The sequence below is a fragment of the Sus scrofa genome, chromosome 1 (genome assembly GCF_054392235.1).
Source record: "Sus scrofa isolate SSC_HxYL_T2T_F1_AM1 chromosome 1, Sscrofa_HxYL_maternal_Yorkshire_Landrace_v2.0, whole genome shotgun sequence".
In the NCBI taxonomy this organism is placed as follows: domain Eukaryota; kingdom Metazoa; phylum Chordata; class Mammalia; order Artiodactyla; family Suidae; genus Sus; species Sus scrofa.
Window position 1 is genome coordinate 8,146,713 of NC_139383.1, and position 14,804 is coordinate 8,161,516.

At 47.0% G+C, this 14,804-nt stretch overlaps 1 long non-coding RNA gene across 1 annotated transcript; it reads right to left on the reverse strand.

Annotated features, from left to right (window-relative positions):
• Positions 1 to 200: 200 nt before the first annotated feature.
• LOC102158235 (uncharacterized) lies at positions 201 to 14,577 on the reverse strand. Its single transcript, XR_001305860.3, has 2 exons — positions 14,451 to 14,577; positions 201 to 569 (listed from the first exon to the last, which is right to left on the reverse strand). It is a non-coding gene; the product is annotated as an uncharacterized LOC102158235 (long non-coding RNA).
• Between the last annotated feature and the right edge of the window lie 227 nt (positions 14,578 to 14,804).

Sequence of the window (14,804 nt, forward strand, 5' to 3'; positions counted from 1 at the left end):
GCATTCTAGGAATGAGGTAAGTTATTTAGTGGCCTACCCACTGGAGAAAATGACATTTCACCCATTTAGAAATAGAATCACTCTATCAGGAAATCAAAGTGGTAATGTATTAGAAGAATTGAATAAAAGGATACTTTCTGTGCATAACATCACACAACGGTTTAAAGCAAATCAGAATGAAACGAAGCCCAAACGTTCCCAACGGTTGGTGGAAGTTTAATCGGCTACCTCTGATGGGAGGGCAACTAGAGGCATCTGCCAAAATATTAGACACACGTATTCTTTACATCGTTGAAAAACAATAGAGACATGCCCAGGCTAGATTGCAATTTTTAAAACCCACAGAGTTAGAGGAATAAGGATGAATAACAGGGTCTCAGGGAAACTAGAACTCAGTAGAGCCTTAGGGTAAACCTTTCGGGACAAATCATCCCCAACTGGTTTCCATTTTTGTGTTCTCAGGAGGTAGCTTCTGATTGGCTTAGCTGGGTCACATGACTCCGCTTCCCTACAGGAGGGTGGATGCCAAGATTCCTCCCCAGGCACAGCAAGCACTGCCCCCGCTGTATCTGATTTAAAAAAAAAAAAAAAAGCAGAAGACAAAAATTTGAGATGTTTTCTTGTTACCTCTCCATTCCCCCAAAAGAAAACAGGGATGCTCTTATCAGAAAGAAGGAGAATGGAAGGTAGGAAGATAAAAGCACCCCGGGATCCACCTGCTTTTTGCGGCTCCACGCCAGCGAGCCAGCCAGAGAATCTCTTCATGGGTGTCATATAAGTGGTAAAAGGTACTTTTGCAATGTTATTCTTAATGGCAAGTAAAAATAATAGCAATCACAACAATAAAGGAGTAAAGTATTGTACACCCAGACCTGAGAATTCTAGGCAGCCAGGAAAATCAATGGAGCGAAGCTGCGCTAACCTGGGATAATGTCTAATACACGTAAGTGAACAGAGTAAGTTTCAGAGGAGTGTGTAAAGTATAATAATGGTCCTGTAATAATTTTAAAGGTGTATATGGAACGGAAAGTCTCGCAAGATCTCATAAGAAAACGTCTTTATTTTTGTCTTCCACTGTCCCTTTAAACAATCTGCAATGGGAAGTTCCTCCTCTGCCTCAGGGAGAAAACTCAGGCAGCGGCATGACTTCTGCAAACTTACAGGTAGAAAAGGAATCCTATGGTTACTCTAGGTTGTAAACACCGTGTCACTTCCATAACTAAAAATGTCTAAACCTGGATGATAATAAAAATTCCAAACTTGAATTAGATTTTCTCCCCAGCTTCCCTGGTGCTGGCTCACCTAGAAGCCTGCAGACACGGCAGCTGCTGCCCTTTGCCCTCCTGAGGTTTTTACAGCCCTCAGCTCAGGGGTCCTGGCCCCTCCAGGACCGAGAGTATGGAGGGGAGTGAGAAGGGGTGCGGGAGAGTTCTTGCCCAGCTGAGGCTCCCATAGGCTGGCAGCACTCTCTCCATCTCAAAGGCACCTGTGGTCACTTCAGAGGCCTCCTCAGGAAACATTCAGTAGCACTTTCCACGGCAGCTGATCCCTGTTTCTTCGGGAGTCAGAGCCGCAGGGATTCTCTCCGTTCACATCCATCACCCTTGGACGGGACTGAAGAAGCCACTCTCCCTCCCGATGGTCCACGGCGGGCCTACGAGAACCACGCATGGCCCGCCTCCCACCACCATCTCTGCCCACGTGACCAGCTCCAGGGGTCCAGGTTCACCCCACTCAGCTGCCTCAGGCTGAGGGAAAAAGCCTCTTCCTAGCGTCCTGAGCTGTGTGCCAGATACTGGTCCCCTCCTCCCGGCCCCTGACGGGGAGCAGCCCATCCAGGTTCCTGCGGACTTGAGATAACGGAAATGGCTTCTACACTCCAACTCTGAGGAGGTAGGGTAGCCGCTCAGAGCAAGTGAAGTTACACGTATGTCTTTTCAAAGTCATCCTCCTGACAAATACCCTCTGGTCTGAAATGACCCAACCCCATCCATCACACCTTCTATCTATCCACTCATCCGTCACACCTTCTGTGCATCCATCCATCACATCTTCTATTTATCCATCCATCCATCACACCTTCTATCTGTCCATCTATCACACCTTCTGTCTATCCATCCATCCATCACACCTTCTGTCTATCCATCCATCCATCACACCTTCTGTCTATCCATCTATCCATCACACCTTCTGTCTATCCATCCATCACATCTTCTGTCCATCCATCCATCACACCTTCTGTCTATCCATCCATCCATCACACCTTCTGTCTATCCATCCATCACACCTTCTATCCATCCATCTATCACACCTTCTGTCTATCCATCCATCACACCTTCTATCCATCCATCTATCACACCTTCTGTCTATCCATCCATCCATCACACCTTCTGTCTATCCATCCATCACACCTTCTGTCTATCCATCCATCACACCTTCTATCCATCCATCACACCTTCTATCCATCCATCCAACACACCTTCTGTCTATCCATCCATCACACCTTCTGTCTATCCATCCATCCATCACACCTTCTGTCTATCCATCCATCACACCTTCTATCCATCCATCCAACACACCTTCTGTCTATCCATCCATCACACCTTCTGTCCATCCATCCATCACACCTTCTGTCTATCCATCCATCCATCACACCTTCTGTCCATCCATCCATCACACCTTCTGTCTATCCATCCATCCATCACACCTTCTGTCTATCCATCCATCCATCACACCTTCTGTCTATCCATCCATCCATCACACCTTCTGTCTATCCATCCATCACACCTTCTATCCATCCATCTATCACACCTTCTGTCTATCCATCCATCACACCTTCTGTCTATCCATCCATCCATCACACCTTCTGTCTATCCATCCATCACACCTTCTATCCATCCATCCATCACACCTTCTGTCTATCCATCCATCCATCACACCTTCTGTCTATCCATCCATCACACCTTCTGTCTATCCATCCATCCATCACACCTTTTGTCTATCCATCCATCCATCACACCTTCTGTCTATCCATCCATCACACCTTCTGTCTATCCATCCATCACACCTTCTGTCTATCCATCCATCCATCACACCTTCTGTCTATCCATCCATCCATCACACCTTCTGTCTATCCATCCATCACACCTTCTGTCTATCCATCCATCATACCTTCTGTCTATCCATCCATCCATCACACCTTCTGTCTATCCATCCATCACACCTTTTGTCTATCCATCCATCCATCACACCTTCTGTCTATCCATCCATCCATCACACCTTCTGTCTATCCATCCATCACACCTTCTATCCATCCATCTATCACACCTTCTGTCTATCCATCCATCACACCTTCTATCCATCCATCTATCACACCTTCTGTCTATCCATCCATCCATCACACCTTCTGTCTATCCATCCATCACACCTTCTGTCTATCCATCCATCACACCTTCTATCCATCCATCTATCACACCTTCTCTCTATCCATCCATCACACCTTCTATCTATCCATCCATCACACCTTCTATCCATCCATCATCACACCTTCTCTCTATCCATCCATCTATCATACCTTCACGGAAGCGAGTCAGTCATTCAGCCAGTTCTTGACCTCCTACTTCAAAGTGTCCGCATGGTGGTACACCTCAAATCTCTCTGTGTCTGCCTGTCTGGTTGGCTGTCTGTCTCTAACACACACACCCTTAATCAAAGCATCCAGCCTACCATCTTATTTTTTTAAATACTCCACACATGTTATGTATTTATATAGTTATGTATTTTTTTATTTTTGGCTGCACCTGCAGCATGTAGAAGTTCCCAGGCCCATGATCAAACCCGTGCCCCAGCAGCAACCTGAGCCACAGCAGTGACAAGGACACATCCTTAACCTTCTGAGCTACCAGAGAACTCCACTTACTGTCTTATTATTTGTGTGTGTGTGTGTGTGTGTGTAAAGTCATAAAAAATATGTGGAAGGACATACTCTGTATCCAGCAGGGTCCTGACATTAAGGCTAGATAACTTGAAGACTTTGGTAAAGGGGCTACTTACAAAAGCATGCCAAGAATTTGGGGGAAGAACCAGGTTTAATGCAGTAACCAAGACCAACAAGAGCAGAGAGCCACTACAACCTCCAAGCCTGAGGGAATCAGGAGGTGGCTTTTTGAAAGGGGTCTGACTAAGGACCCTGGCCTGGCTCAGTGGGTTAAGGATCCAGCGTTGCCATGAGCTGTGGCATAGGTCGCATACACAGCTTGGATCCGGCGTTGCTGGTGGCTGTGGCGTAGGCCGGCAGCTACAGCTCTGATTCGACCCCTAGCCTGGGAACCTCCATATGTTGCAGGTGTGGCCCTAAAATAAAAGAAAAAAGTAAAGGGTCACCTATTGGCCTTTGGTGGAGATGCAACCAACTCAGTGACCATACAGGGAGAGAACAAGGGAAGTAAAAACCCGCCTCACTCCCCTCCTACCCTCCAAGCTTCTCACGCCTTCCATTGGGCGAGTCCCGTCAGGGGCCAACCGTAAAGGACCTCATTCGCACAGGCCCATACGGGTCAGCCTCGCAGGGGCGGGGGCAGGAGGATGGAGACGGTGGGGAGGATCAGAAGAGGCCCGTGCACATTCCCGAAAGCCCCCTCTATCTACCAAGACAGAGGCTGACCGATGGCTTTTGTCCTGTAGTCTTTATGGTTCTGTATTTTTCATGTTGAATTTTCTTACAACAAGCATTTCTTTATGGGTGGTTTTTGTAATTTAAAGAAAAGGTAAAAATACATTGAGTAATTATAGGTGCAACTACATAATTCTAGGGTATAGATGGGACTGTGCGCAGCATAGGAGGGTCTCCTCTGTGAGTCCAGTGGTTTCCAGTGACCTGGGGCGTGATTCAGGCCTCGTACCTGGCGTTACTCCGTAAGTGCTCACCAGCCTCTGGAGCTAAGTGACTCCAGCCACATCCAGATGAAGGCACAGGCCCTTTCAGAGCGCTCCGCGGGACGGTGGCAAAGACAGCTGGGACGCACTCCCTGCAGTGGCAGAACCATGGCCCAAAAGATGCCCTCAGTTCCAGAACCTGTGACTGTGTTCCCTGGCCCTGGCCAGAGACCTTGCAGGTGCGGTTAATTAAGGATCTTGCGGTGGAGAAATTATCCTGGATTAGCGGGTTGGGCCCCATGTAATCAAAAGATCCTTAAAAGATGGAAGGAGGAGGCAGGAGAGTCAGAGAACGACATGGGACAGTGGAAGCAGAGGCCAGAGTGATGTGACCACAGACAGTCTCTAGATGCTGAGAAAGACTAGGAAGATTGTCCTCTTTAGGCTCCAGAAGGACCTGACCCCTGCCCTCATCCTGAATTAGCCCTGTTTGGCCTGTTTTGAACTTCTGACCTCCAGACTTGTCAGATAATCAATTTGTACTGTTTTCAGCCGTGAGATTGTGGTAATTTGTAACAGCAGCTGTAGGAAACCCACACATACAGATTTGTGTGGTCCTGTATTTCTTGGACCCCTTGCAGTTAAAGCGGGGCCGTTAAAGTGACACAGTTCTGCCCAACACAGTGTAGATGGAAGTGACCCGCATGTCCTGACCCACGGACTGCAGGATGGAGGGGGTCCCGCAGAGGACAGGAAGCTCCATTGAAGTTAGCTCTCGTGTGGTTTAAAGTGTATAGTCAAGATTAGCCCAAAGTTCACTAAAGAGGCCGTTGCCCTTCTGAGACATCAGATGACTGGCCCCATCAATTCCCACTGGTCACAGTCCACTCCATCTGTGTTGTTCCTTGACAGAGAGAAAATGCCACTTAAGGGAAATATCCCAAATGAAAAGCAGAAGCAAAGGTGCAACATGATTGTAGCACAATGGTCAGATGCCCCGAAGGCTCTTCGTACCTACTGACTTCAAAACCCACCTTTAAAGCACTTTAGCTGGAAGTTCCTGTTGTGACACAGTGGAAACAAATCCGACTAGGGTGCAGGTTCAACCCCTGGACTCACTCAGTGGGTCAGGGATCTGGTGTTGCCATGAGCTGTGGTGTAGGTCACAGATGCGGCTCAGATCCTGTGTTGCTGTGGCTGTGATGTAGGCTGGCAGCTCAATTCAGCCGCTAACCTGGGAACTTCCATAAGCCACAGAGGCGACCCTAAAAAACAAAATAAAGAAACAAATAAATAAAGCAAGTAAGCAGCTGAGCACAGCTGCCAAGGCTGCTCAGGGGGTATCATGCCAGGCACATACAGTGGACACTGATTTCAGTTAAATAAAAATCGTCCAGTCTTTCAGTCTGCTCTCCTACGGATTCCCATGGACAAGAAGAGCATTTCACCGTCTTCGAGTCCTCAGTCTGTGAAAGAGTTTTCCCACAATTTGTAGGCATTTGATAAAGTGTTTTGGTATAAACAAAATCTCAAAATGTATGAGATGCAGTCAACTCTGTCCTGAGCCATAAAGCCAAAGGCGTCTATGCGTTTGTGATTAAAAAGAAAAACTGAAAGAAAATAAATGAACATAAACCTAATAATTTTAAAAAGTTATAAGAATGTAATGTAAATTATTAAAATTTATAGTTTTATCATATATTGAGCAATAATCTATTACACATCAAAATATAAAAGATTCCATTTATAAAAACATCGGTTGATGGGGTCCTGCTGTACAGCACAGGGAACTGTATCTTACTCTTGGGTAAGACCCTGATGGAGGAGTTCCCGTCGTGGCTCAGCGGAAATGAATCTGACTAACGTCCATGAGGAAGCAGGTTCGAGCCCTGGGCCTTGCTCCGTGGGTTAAGGATCCTGCGTAGCCAGGAGCTGTGGTGTAAGTCACAGATGAGGCTAGGACCCTGAGTTGCAGTGGCTCTGGTGTAGGCTGGCAGCTGCAGCTCTGATTTGACCCTTAGCCTGGGAACCTCTATATGCTGTGGGTGAAGCCTTAAAGAGACAAAAAAAAGAACCTGATGGAAAATGGATAAAGGCAGGGGAGTGTATATGGGTGGGTGGGTCACTTTGCTGTACAGCAGAAATTGAAGGAACATTGTAACTCAACTATACTTTAAAGAGCAATCAAATCATACATTACCTAAGAATAACTTTAATGAGACCTACATATAGAAAACTATAATCTTTATTTAGAATTTTTGTTTTGTTTTGTTTTTTGTTTTTTGCCATTTCTTGGGCCGTGCCAGCGGCATATGGAGGTTCCCAGACTAGGGGTCGAATCAGAGCTGTAGCCGCCGGCCTATGCCAGAGCCACAGCAACACGGGATCCGAGCCAAGTCTGCGACCGTGTAGGCAATGCCAGATCCTTAACCCACTGAGCAAGGGCAGGGACCGAACCCGCAACCTCATGGTTCCTAGTCGGATTCGGTAACCACTGCGCCATGACGGGAACTCCTATTTAGAACTTTAAAAAAAAGAATTGACTCATGCAGATACTCTATTCATTAGACAAAAAATTGCTATGAAGTGTTAGATGTACCATTATTTAATGTATCACTAAAAAAAGAAAAGAAAAAAACCACTGTCAGAGTTCCCGTGGTGGTGCAGCAGAAACAAATCTGACTAGGAACCATGAGGGTGCGGGTTCGATCCCCAGCCTCAATCAGTGGATTAAGGATCCAGCGTTGCCGTGAGCTGCGGTGTAGGTTGCAGACACGGCTCAGATCTGGTGTTGCTGTGGCTGTGGTGTAGGCCAACAGCTGTAGCTCTGATTAGACCCCTAGCCTGGGAACCTCTATATGCCGTGTGTGCAGGCCTAAAAAGCAAAAAAAAAAAAAAAAAAAAAAACTGCCAATTTAACTATGAAACACTATCTGCTGAAAATAATTCCTGATTTCAGAAAGGTTATAATAGGGAAAAAGGGGCTTTGGCACCAATGAAATGTATTATGTTCTAAGATATGAAGACTGAGTATGGTACATATATTGATTCTTCCCAAACTAAGGTATGGATGGAATGTGCTTCTGATGGAAGTTTAAATGGTTGTAACCTATCTAAATATTCTAAATATATGTCTAAATATTAATAGCATATAATAAAAGATTTAAGGAGTTCCCTTGTGGCTCAGCGGGTTAAGGATCTAGCATTGTCACTGCTGTGGCTTTGCTATGGCAAGGGCTTGATCCCTGGCCCAGGAACTTCCACATGGCATGAGTATGGCAAAAAAAAAAATAATAATAATAGTTAAGAAACTTAAAATGTTTACCATTACTCAGTTTCTATGAATCTATTTTAGGAAATAATCAGATTTATGTAAAAAGATGTCCACCCCATCATTATGTCCATCATTTGCAATAATGGAAATTAGAAACTACGCAAAAATCCAATAATAGGGAGATGATAGTATACAATTTGGTACGTACACACAATTAAATATTTAGCTATTAAAACTCAGTTTACAAATAATTTTTAAAAGATAAAAACATGCCTAAATATAAGGATATGAAATTGTATCTAAGCATATGAGATTGTCTATGCAGTATAACTGCATCCATCTTAAAATGTACATAAAAACAAATGGAAATATATATACTAAAACATTATCTACGAAATGTATTTGCCAAAAGACATCCCCAGACATGCCATTGGAACAAAATGAAAGTTAATTTTGAAAGACCTTGAAAGCGTCTCAAGGAGTATGAAGTCCTGCGACAAAAGCGTTATGCCGAGGCATGGTGACTTGGTAGGGGTTGCCTGGAAGTTTCTGGGTAGGCTGTGAGAGATCTGGGGGAGGAAGTGAAACAGCTGCCATTGTGCAGCTCAGACACTGTCGCTGGAAGGCAGGCTCCCCTCACTGGTGTGAGGCAGCAGCCAGGCTCCCAAAGGCTCCTCTTTCCTGGATCGGCTCCAGCTTCTCTGACTCCTGGGCTGAGTGACTAATGAGTGATGAAAGGCCTCAGCTCCTGCAGAGCCCCCACATTATCAAGGTCAAAGGCAGTCAACATGGATACAGGTTCCAGTGTCACGCTCTTGGCTTCTAGCTTGCTCTTAGGTTCCAAGATTGCATCTATCTTTGCTTTCCCACTGCCTGACTTTCAGACTTTGAGCTCCAGCATCACACAGAGGCAGCAGCTCCCAAAATTGCCTGTGGTCAGATCTCTGTAACCGAGCCCTTAAGATTGATGTATCTCTATATACACCTGTATCTATCTGTATGTATGTGTGTGTCTATATCTATAGGTAGGTGACAGACAAACAGACAGATAGATGATGGACAGGGAGCTAGAGTCCTCTCTCCTAGCGGCTCTCTTCTCTGATCAAACCCTGGCCGATACAACCTGCTTGTCAATGCATCGTTGTCAACATCTCCGTTCACATTATCTATCATAAAAAGCATTGGTTTTCTCAGGTCATATGCTGTACCAGCCACAGTTTAAAAGGATTCATCTCTTTTCTATTCTCAATAATTAGCAAGGCAAATAACGGCCTCCTTCTACTACAAATAGAAAAACCAATTGATACTGGAAGTCCCTTAAGGAGCCAGGGTCTGACACATCCATCTTTCATTCCAAGAGTTACCTTGAAGGAAAGACAAGGAGTGACTAGCCAGGCAGACAAGTCCCTCACCCATGTTTGCCTTGAAGAGGCTCCGGGCCAGATTAGGGACTCAATAAATAGGATGCCTTTATGTGCATAAAAATGAAATCCATTGAATATTTTGCTTTTAAAAGGCTGATCTCCCTCTGTTTTGTTAAATAAAACTCTTCTGATTAGTTCTAACCAAGCTTGAACTTGGGGATTACTTGGCCTTGGACAAGCTTAAAAGGGAAGCAAGTCAAAGCAGAGCATAACAGGAGGGTGTGATTTTTGCATAGGATTTTTCTCACTTATTGGTTTAACCACTCTTTGGCTTCCCTGAGCACTAATATATAAAGACTTGACACAAGAAGGCACAGCAGAGCCTCCCCAAACCCATAAAAGTGGCATATGCTCAATGCCACAGGACTGCCTCCTGTGCCACCAGTTTGGCACGTGCCCCCGTGTTGGTGGCGGGTATGGATCTCAGTGTTCATTTTTCTGTACCTCAACCAGATTTCTATCTTGATGCCTCATCCTGCCCAGGTGAACAGAACTGTAATCTCAGTCCGTTCAAGGTCGCCCTCCTTTCCTGGCAGTTGCATCTAAGTTTAGGCAGGTCAAGGGGTGCCCAGCCTTGGAGAAGGTGCCACCTGGCCATTTCATCTGACCACACGAGGCCCCCCAAGACATCACTGGTTCCTGACCACACCGTCCTTCGGCTGGCAGGTCTTGCGACTTCTGTGCCACACTTAGGACACAGGGACCATGTGGCTCCCACAGCCTTCCACAGGTGGGCGGGAGGACGGCAAAGAAGGATTTAAAGATGAAAACGGGCGAATATGTCTCAAATAATACCCTGCCCCTGTGTATTACTGAACTTTGCTCTAGGTTTTACACTCCCCAACAAGATTTTGATTCCAAGCCATCCGCTGTGCCTCATAACTCTATGTTCTTACAGTCAGCAGAGCGCCCGCCCATGCATGTTTATTGTTGATCAGGATCCTGTGTAGCTGATAGACATTTAGGTAGGTCTGACATAGAACCCATGACTAGGTCCGAAATCCCCAGACTTGGACCCCATGATGAGGATTCACCTGTAGGTGGGATGTGCTGATGATGAAAAGGGTGCTCCCAGGGCCGAATGGGAAGTGAGGAAGGCAAGACAGGGTGGAGGTGGGGCAGGCAGCAAAGGCTCAGTGCCCCGCAGAGGGTCGCTGCGGCTGATCCTACAGAAGACCCTTGGAGGATAAATCACACCTCAGGGTGGTCCCCACAGGAGTCAGGGAGCTGGGTCTGTGGGTGCTGGGGTTGAGCTGCTCCCGTAGCCAAGGGCAGTCCTTGAAAAAGGGTCAAGGGATTCAAATAAGCACACTACTGTATATAAAAGAGTTAAGCAACAAGGACCTACGGTATAGCCCAGGGAACGCTACGCAATATCTTGTAATAAACTCTCATGAAAAAGAATGTAAAAAAGAGTATATATATTCCTATATATATGTATAACTGAATCACTTTACTGTATACCTGAAACTAACACGACATTGTAAATCCACTATATTACAGTAAACAATTAAAAATAAAATAAAAAAGACAAAGGCTCAGGGAGCCCACAGATATCGTGGGAACGGGGCTGAGAGGCTGTGAGCAGAGCCTGGGCACTGACCAGTACAGCGCCCCCCTCTGGCAGGTGGGGCAAGAACTTCTGAAGGCAGGCAACAGGCCCTGACGCGGGTCCACGCCAAGATTCAGTGGCTGTGCATGTCAGACAAACAGAGAGAAGAGAAGAAAATGCCTAAAAATCCTTCAACCAAGGGTGTGCACCCCTCTGGTTCACTGAGATTCTTTCATGCATAATGTCAGCAATACTGTGACTTTTTGAGCCATGGCTTCCAGCCAAGAATTTATCAACTAGAACTGCAAAACATCACACGATGCAAATAGTGGCTGTCAACATAACACAAATGTTGGCTGGCAGGTACTAGAACACACAGTTGAGAATGGATTTTATCTGAAATTCAATTTATATGTATTTGGAGGTAGTATGTAAATAATATTTATCCATGCAGATGTGTTAGGTAGTTTTCAGAAAAAAAAAAAGAGTCTCATAAAAATTCTTGAATTCTTTAATTTTGTTTGTTTATTATTTATTTTTAGGGCCACAACCGTGGCATGCATATGGAGGTTCCCAGGCTAGGGGTCGAATCAGAGCTGCTGGCCTAACCACAGCCACAGCAACGCCAGATCCGAGCCGCATCTGCCACCTACACCACAGCTCGAGGCAACGCAGGATCCTTAACCCCCTGAACGAGGCCAGGGATCAAACGCACATCCTCATGGATACTACATGGGTTCATCTCCACTGAGCCACAATGGAATCTCCTTTTGTACATCGTATTTTAAAGGAGTACTTATTTCAGAAAATGCGGGAAAGTTGGAGAGAAGATTATTACTTCTAACTTTGAAGCACCTTTTTCCTCATTTAGAACGGTTCTCAAAGTGATAAAAAGGTGGGTCTGGGTCAGTAGCATCCGCCCACCTGGGAGCTTGTTAGAAATTCAAGTTCAGGCACCACCAGGGACAGGACCCACTGGGTGAGAGGGAAGACCTGTAGGGGAGCTGTCACACCCACTGGAATTTTCAACTACTGCCATATTAGTGAATATACAAGCTGTTTTCAACATTTCATTGTCATAAACATGCTGTAGTGAACATCCCTGTACTGGAAGCTTTGTACAATTAGTTGAGTAGATATTTTACAAATTTCCTCTCTCTGAGTCTCTCTCTCTCTCTCAGCCCTCTTTGCCTCTCTCAAAAGGAAGCTTAAATAATGAGGAACCTGCCTTGCCTCAGCTGTTTCTATCCCTCTCACTCATGCTATGCTAAACCCCAGAATACACACGGGCGAGTAGGGTGGGAGAAGAACACAAAAAGTAAAAAAGACTGTATCAAAAACTCTAGTTTTGGATCCATCTGCTTGTATTTTATTTTTACCTCCTGGGGAAAAATCCTGCCTGCCCCTCTGGAAAAGTAACCCATGATTTTTCCCATCCCATCTGAACTGCAAGGTGGATCTTGTCACTTTGCTGTTCAAGCTTTATGGATGGGACTCGCAAGGGGCAGAACTGGCTACTTCCTCTATTAGAGTGAAGCAAGACAGAAGAGGGGGAAGGAACAGAGAGGGAAACTGAAGAGCGAGGAGGAGAAGAGAGTGAAAGGGGTGGATGAGAAGTGGGAATTTTTCAAGGCTCGTGTCGTTAGGTGCAGAGAGCAAACTACAGCGGCCGTCTGGTGCCCTCATCACTGGAGCACCCATTATACTCAACACCCCTTTGTGTGAAGATACCCAGGCAATCTGTGCTTCCATAAATCCTCCAGACTTTTCTTCTTTCTTTAAACCTCAAACCAAATTCCGTTTCTGCTCTGGTGGCTGCAGGCCATCATAAATACATCTCTGGCAATTTCAGCTGCTAATGTTGGCAGAGTCCTGGTGCCAAATGGAATCTGAAAAGCCAAAGTGGCAACCTCCTTGGCTACAAAATTTTAAATGTGTTTTCCCTTTAACCATACAATTGAGATAAGAAAGGTCACTCCTGCAGAAATATCAACATGCCTCTGAAATTGAAAAGGATTTAAATAAATCATCCTTAGGCTAGCAATATAAATGCATCCACACATCTTCCATTCCACTGTGTCACTTGCACCAATAAATGCCAACTGCACAGCTTGCCAGCAAACTTGCTGGGGCTCTTATACATAAAATTTCAAGAGTCACCTGAGCAAGAATGTGAGACTGACTGAAAATAATAATAATATGGCACCACACTTTCTATAATGACGCCAATTAGCTGAAACCGGTGGCTTCATCTGCCACCTCTCCTCCTTGCCACCCACCAGGCTCCTGCAGTCGCCCCCCCATCCCTACCCCAGACACCTCACTGCACCCCCAGCCCTGCTCTCCCGCCACTGGCTCTGCCTCCCAGAGTCACCTTCCTGTGCTGCCTGCTGGCACCTCCACCCATAGCGATGGGGGCCACCGTTGGGTTTACTCCACGTTGACACTGGGTCATGGGGCGCATATATTCCCCTGCCTGCTCCCACCCCGCCACTGAGGAGGCTCTTTGGATGTGGGGGCGATTCCCCAAAAGCCCTCAGTCCCTGGACCTTATAGGGGAACACCGACACTGCCCTTCTTGGCCAAGCATGACAATAGCGGCTTGCGTGCATTGTCTCACAGGAGGAGGCCGCGCAAGGAACACAGTGCGCCCTAAGACCACATGGGAGGAGGGGGGGGGCGCGTAGGAGGAGGAGTCCGCCAACCTCCCAGGACCCTTGGTGCTGGAATCCATCTTTGCTGATGGGTGCTGGCGCCACCAAGAAGGAGCCTGAACCAGACCAAGTACTGACCGAGCAAGACGACTGGCCAGAGACAACCCAGAAACTAACCTCAGTCCCATAAAACCCGAGACTGCGAGCCCCATGGCAGAGCCGTTCTCCGGGGTTCCCTCACCTTTTTCTCCACCCAGGACCCCTTCCCAAAACAGTCTCTTGCTGTGTCAGCATGTGTATCTCCTCAGACCATCCATTTCCGAGGGTTAGACAGACAAGAGCCCACTCTCCGGGCCCTGGAAGCGGTCCCCTTGCTGCAACAGACCCACGCCCTTGGCGCTGTGAGTCTGCAGTCCCCACCCCCCACCCCAGGCGGAGTCCGTTTCCCACCCGCTTGGGCTTGGCCACGTGACCCGCCTGGGCCAATGGGACATCAGCAGAAGTGACAGGTGCCACGCGAGGAAGCCCAGGCCGGTCTGATGGAGGTCGAGGGATGACCGTGTTCAAAGAGTGACCCAGGAGGAGAGCCACCTAACCCGCCAGCCAGGCCCCGCTAGAAGGGGGTGAGAAATCAGAAACTGCCCCCCTGGGGGGACCAGTGGATAACTTACACATGGAAGGGACGGGGGCGTCCTAGTTTTCACACGGTCTGCAACCTCCGCTCACACACTTCCTGACGTTGCAGGTAAAGCACCCACGTCTGCAGGCCCTGGAAGGAGAGGCGTTCAAAGGCCGCTCACTGGCTTTACAGCCAATTAGCCCGGAACTGGGAAACACCACATGCCTGTGTTTGGGGATTCGAGCTGGAGTCACTTAACCTCTGGGGTCAGGAATGCCCTAGTTGAGACTCAGGGTCCCCAACGGAGCTTCTCCCATGCTTGAAAAACCCAGCCTCTGCGGGGGCCTGTGCTCTGCCCCATGAAGGCTGGAAGCGTCTTCCCGCAGAAGAACCGGCCACGGGCCAC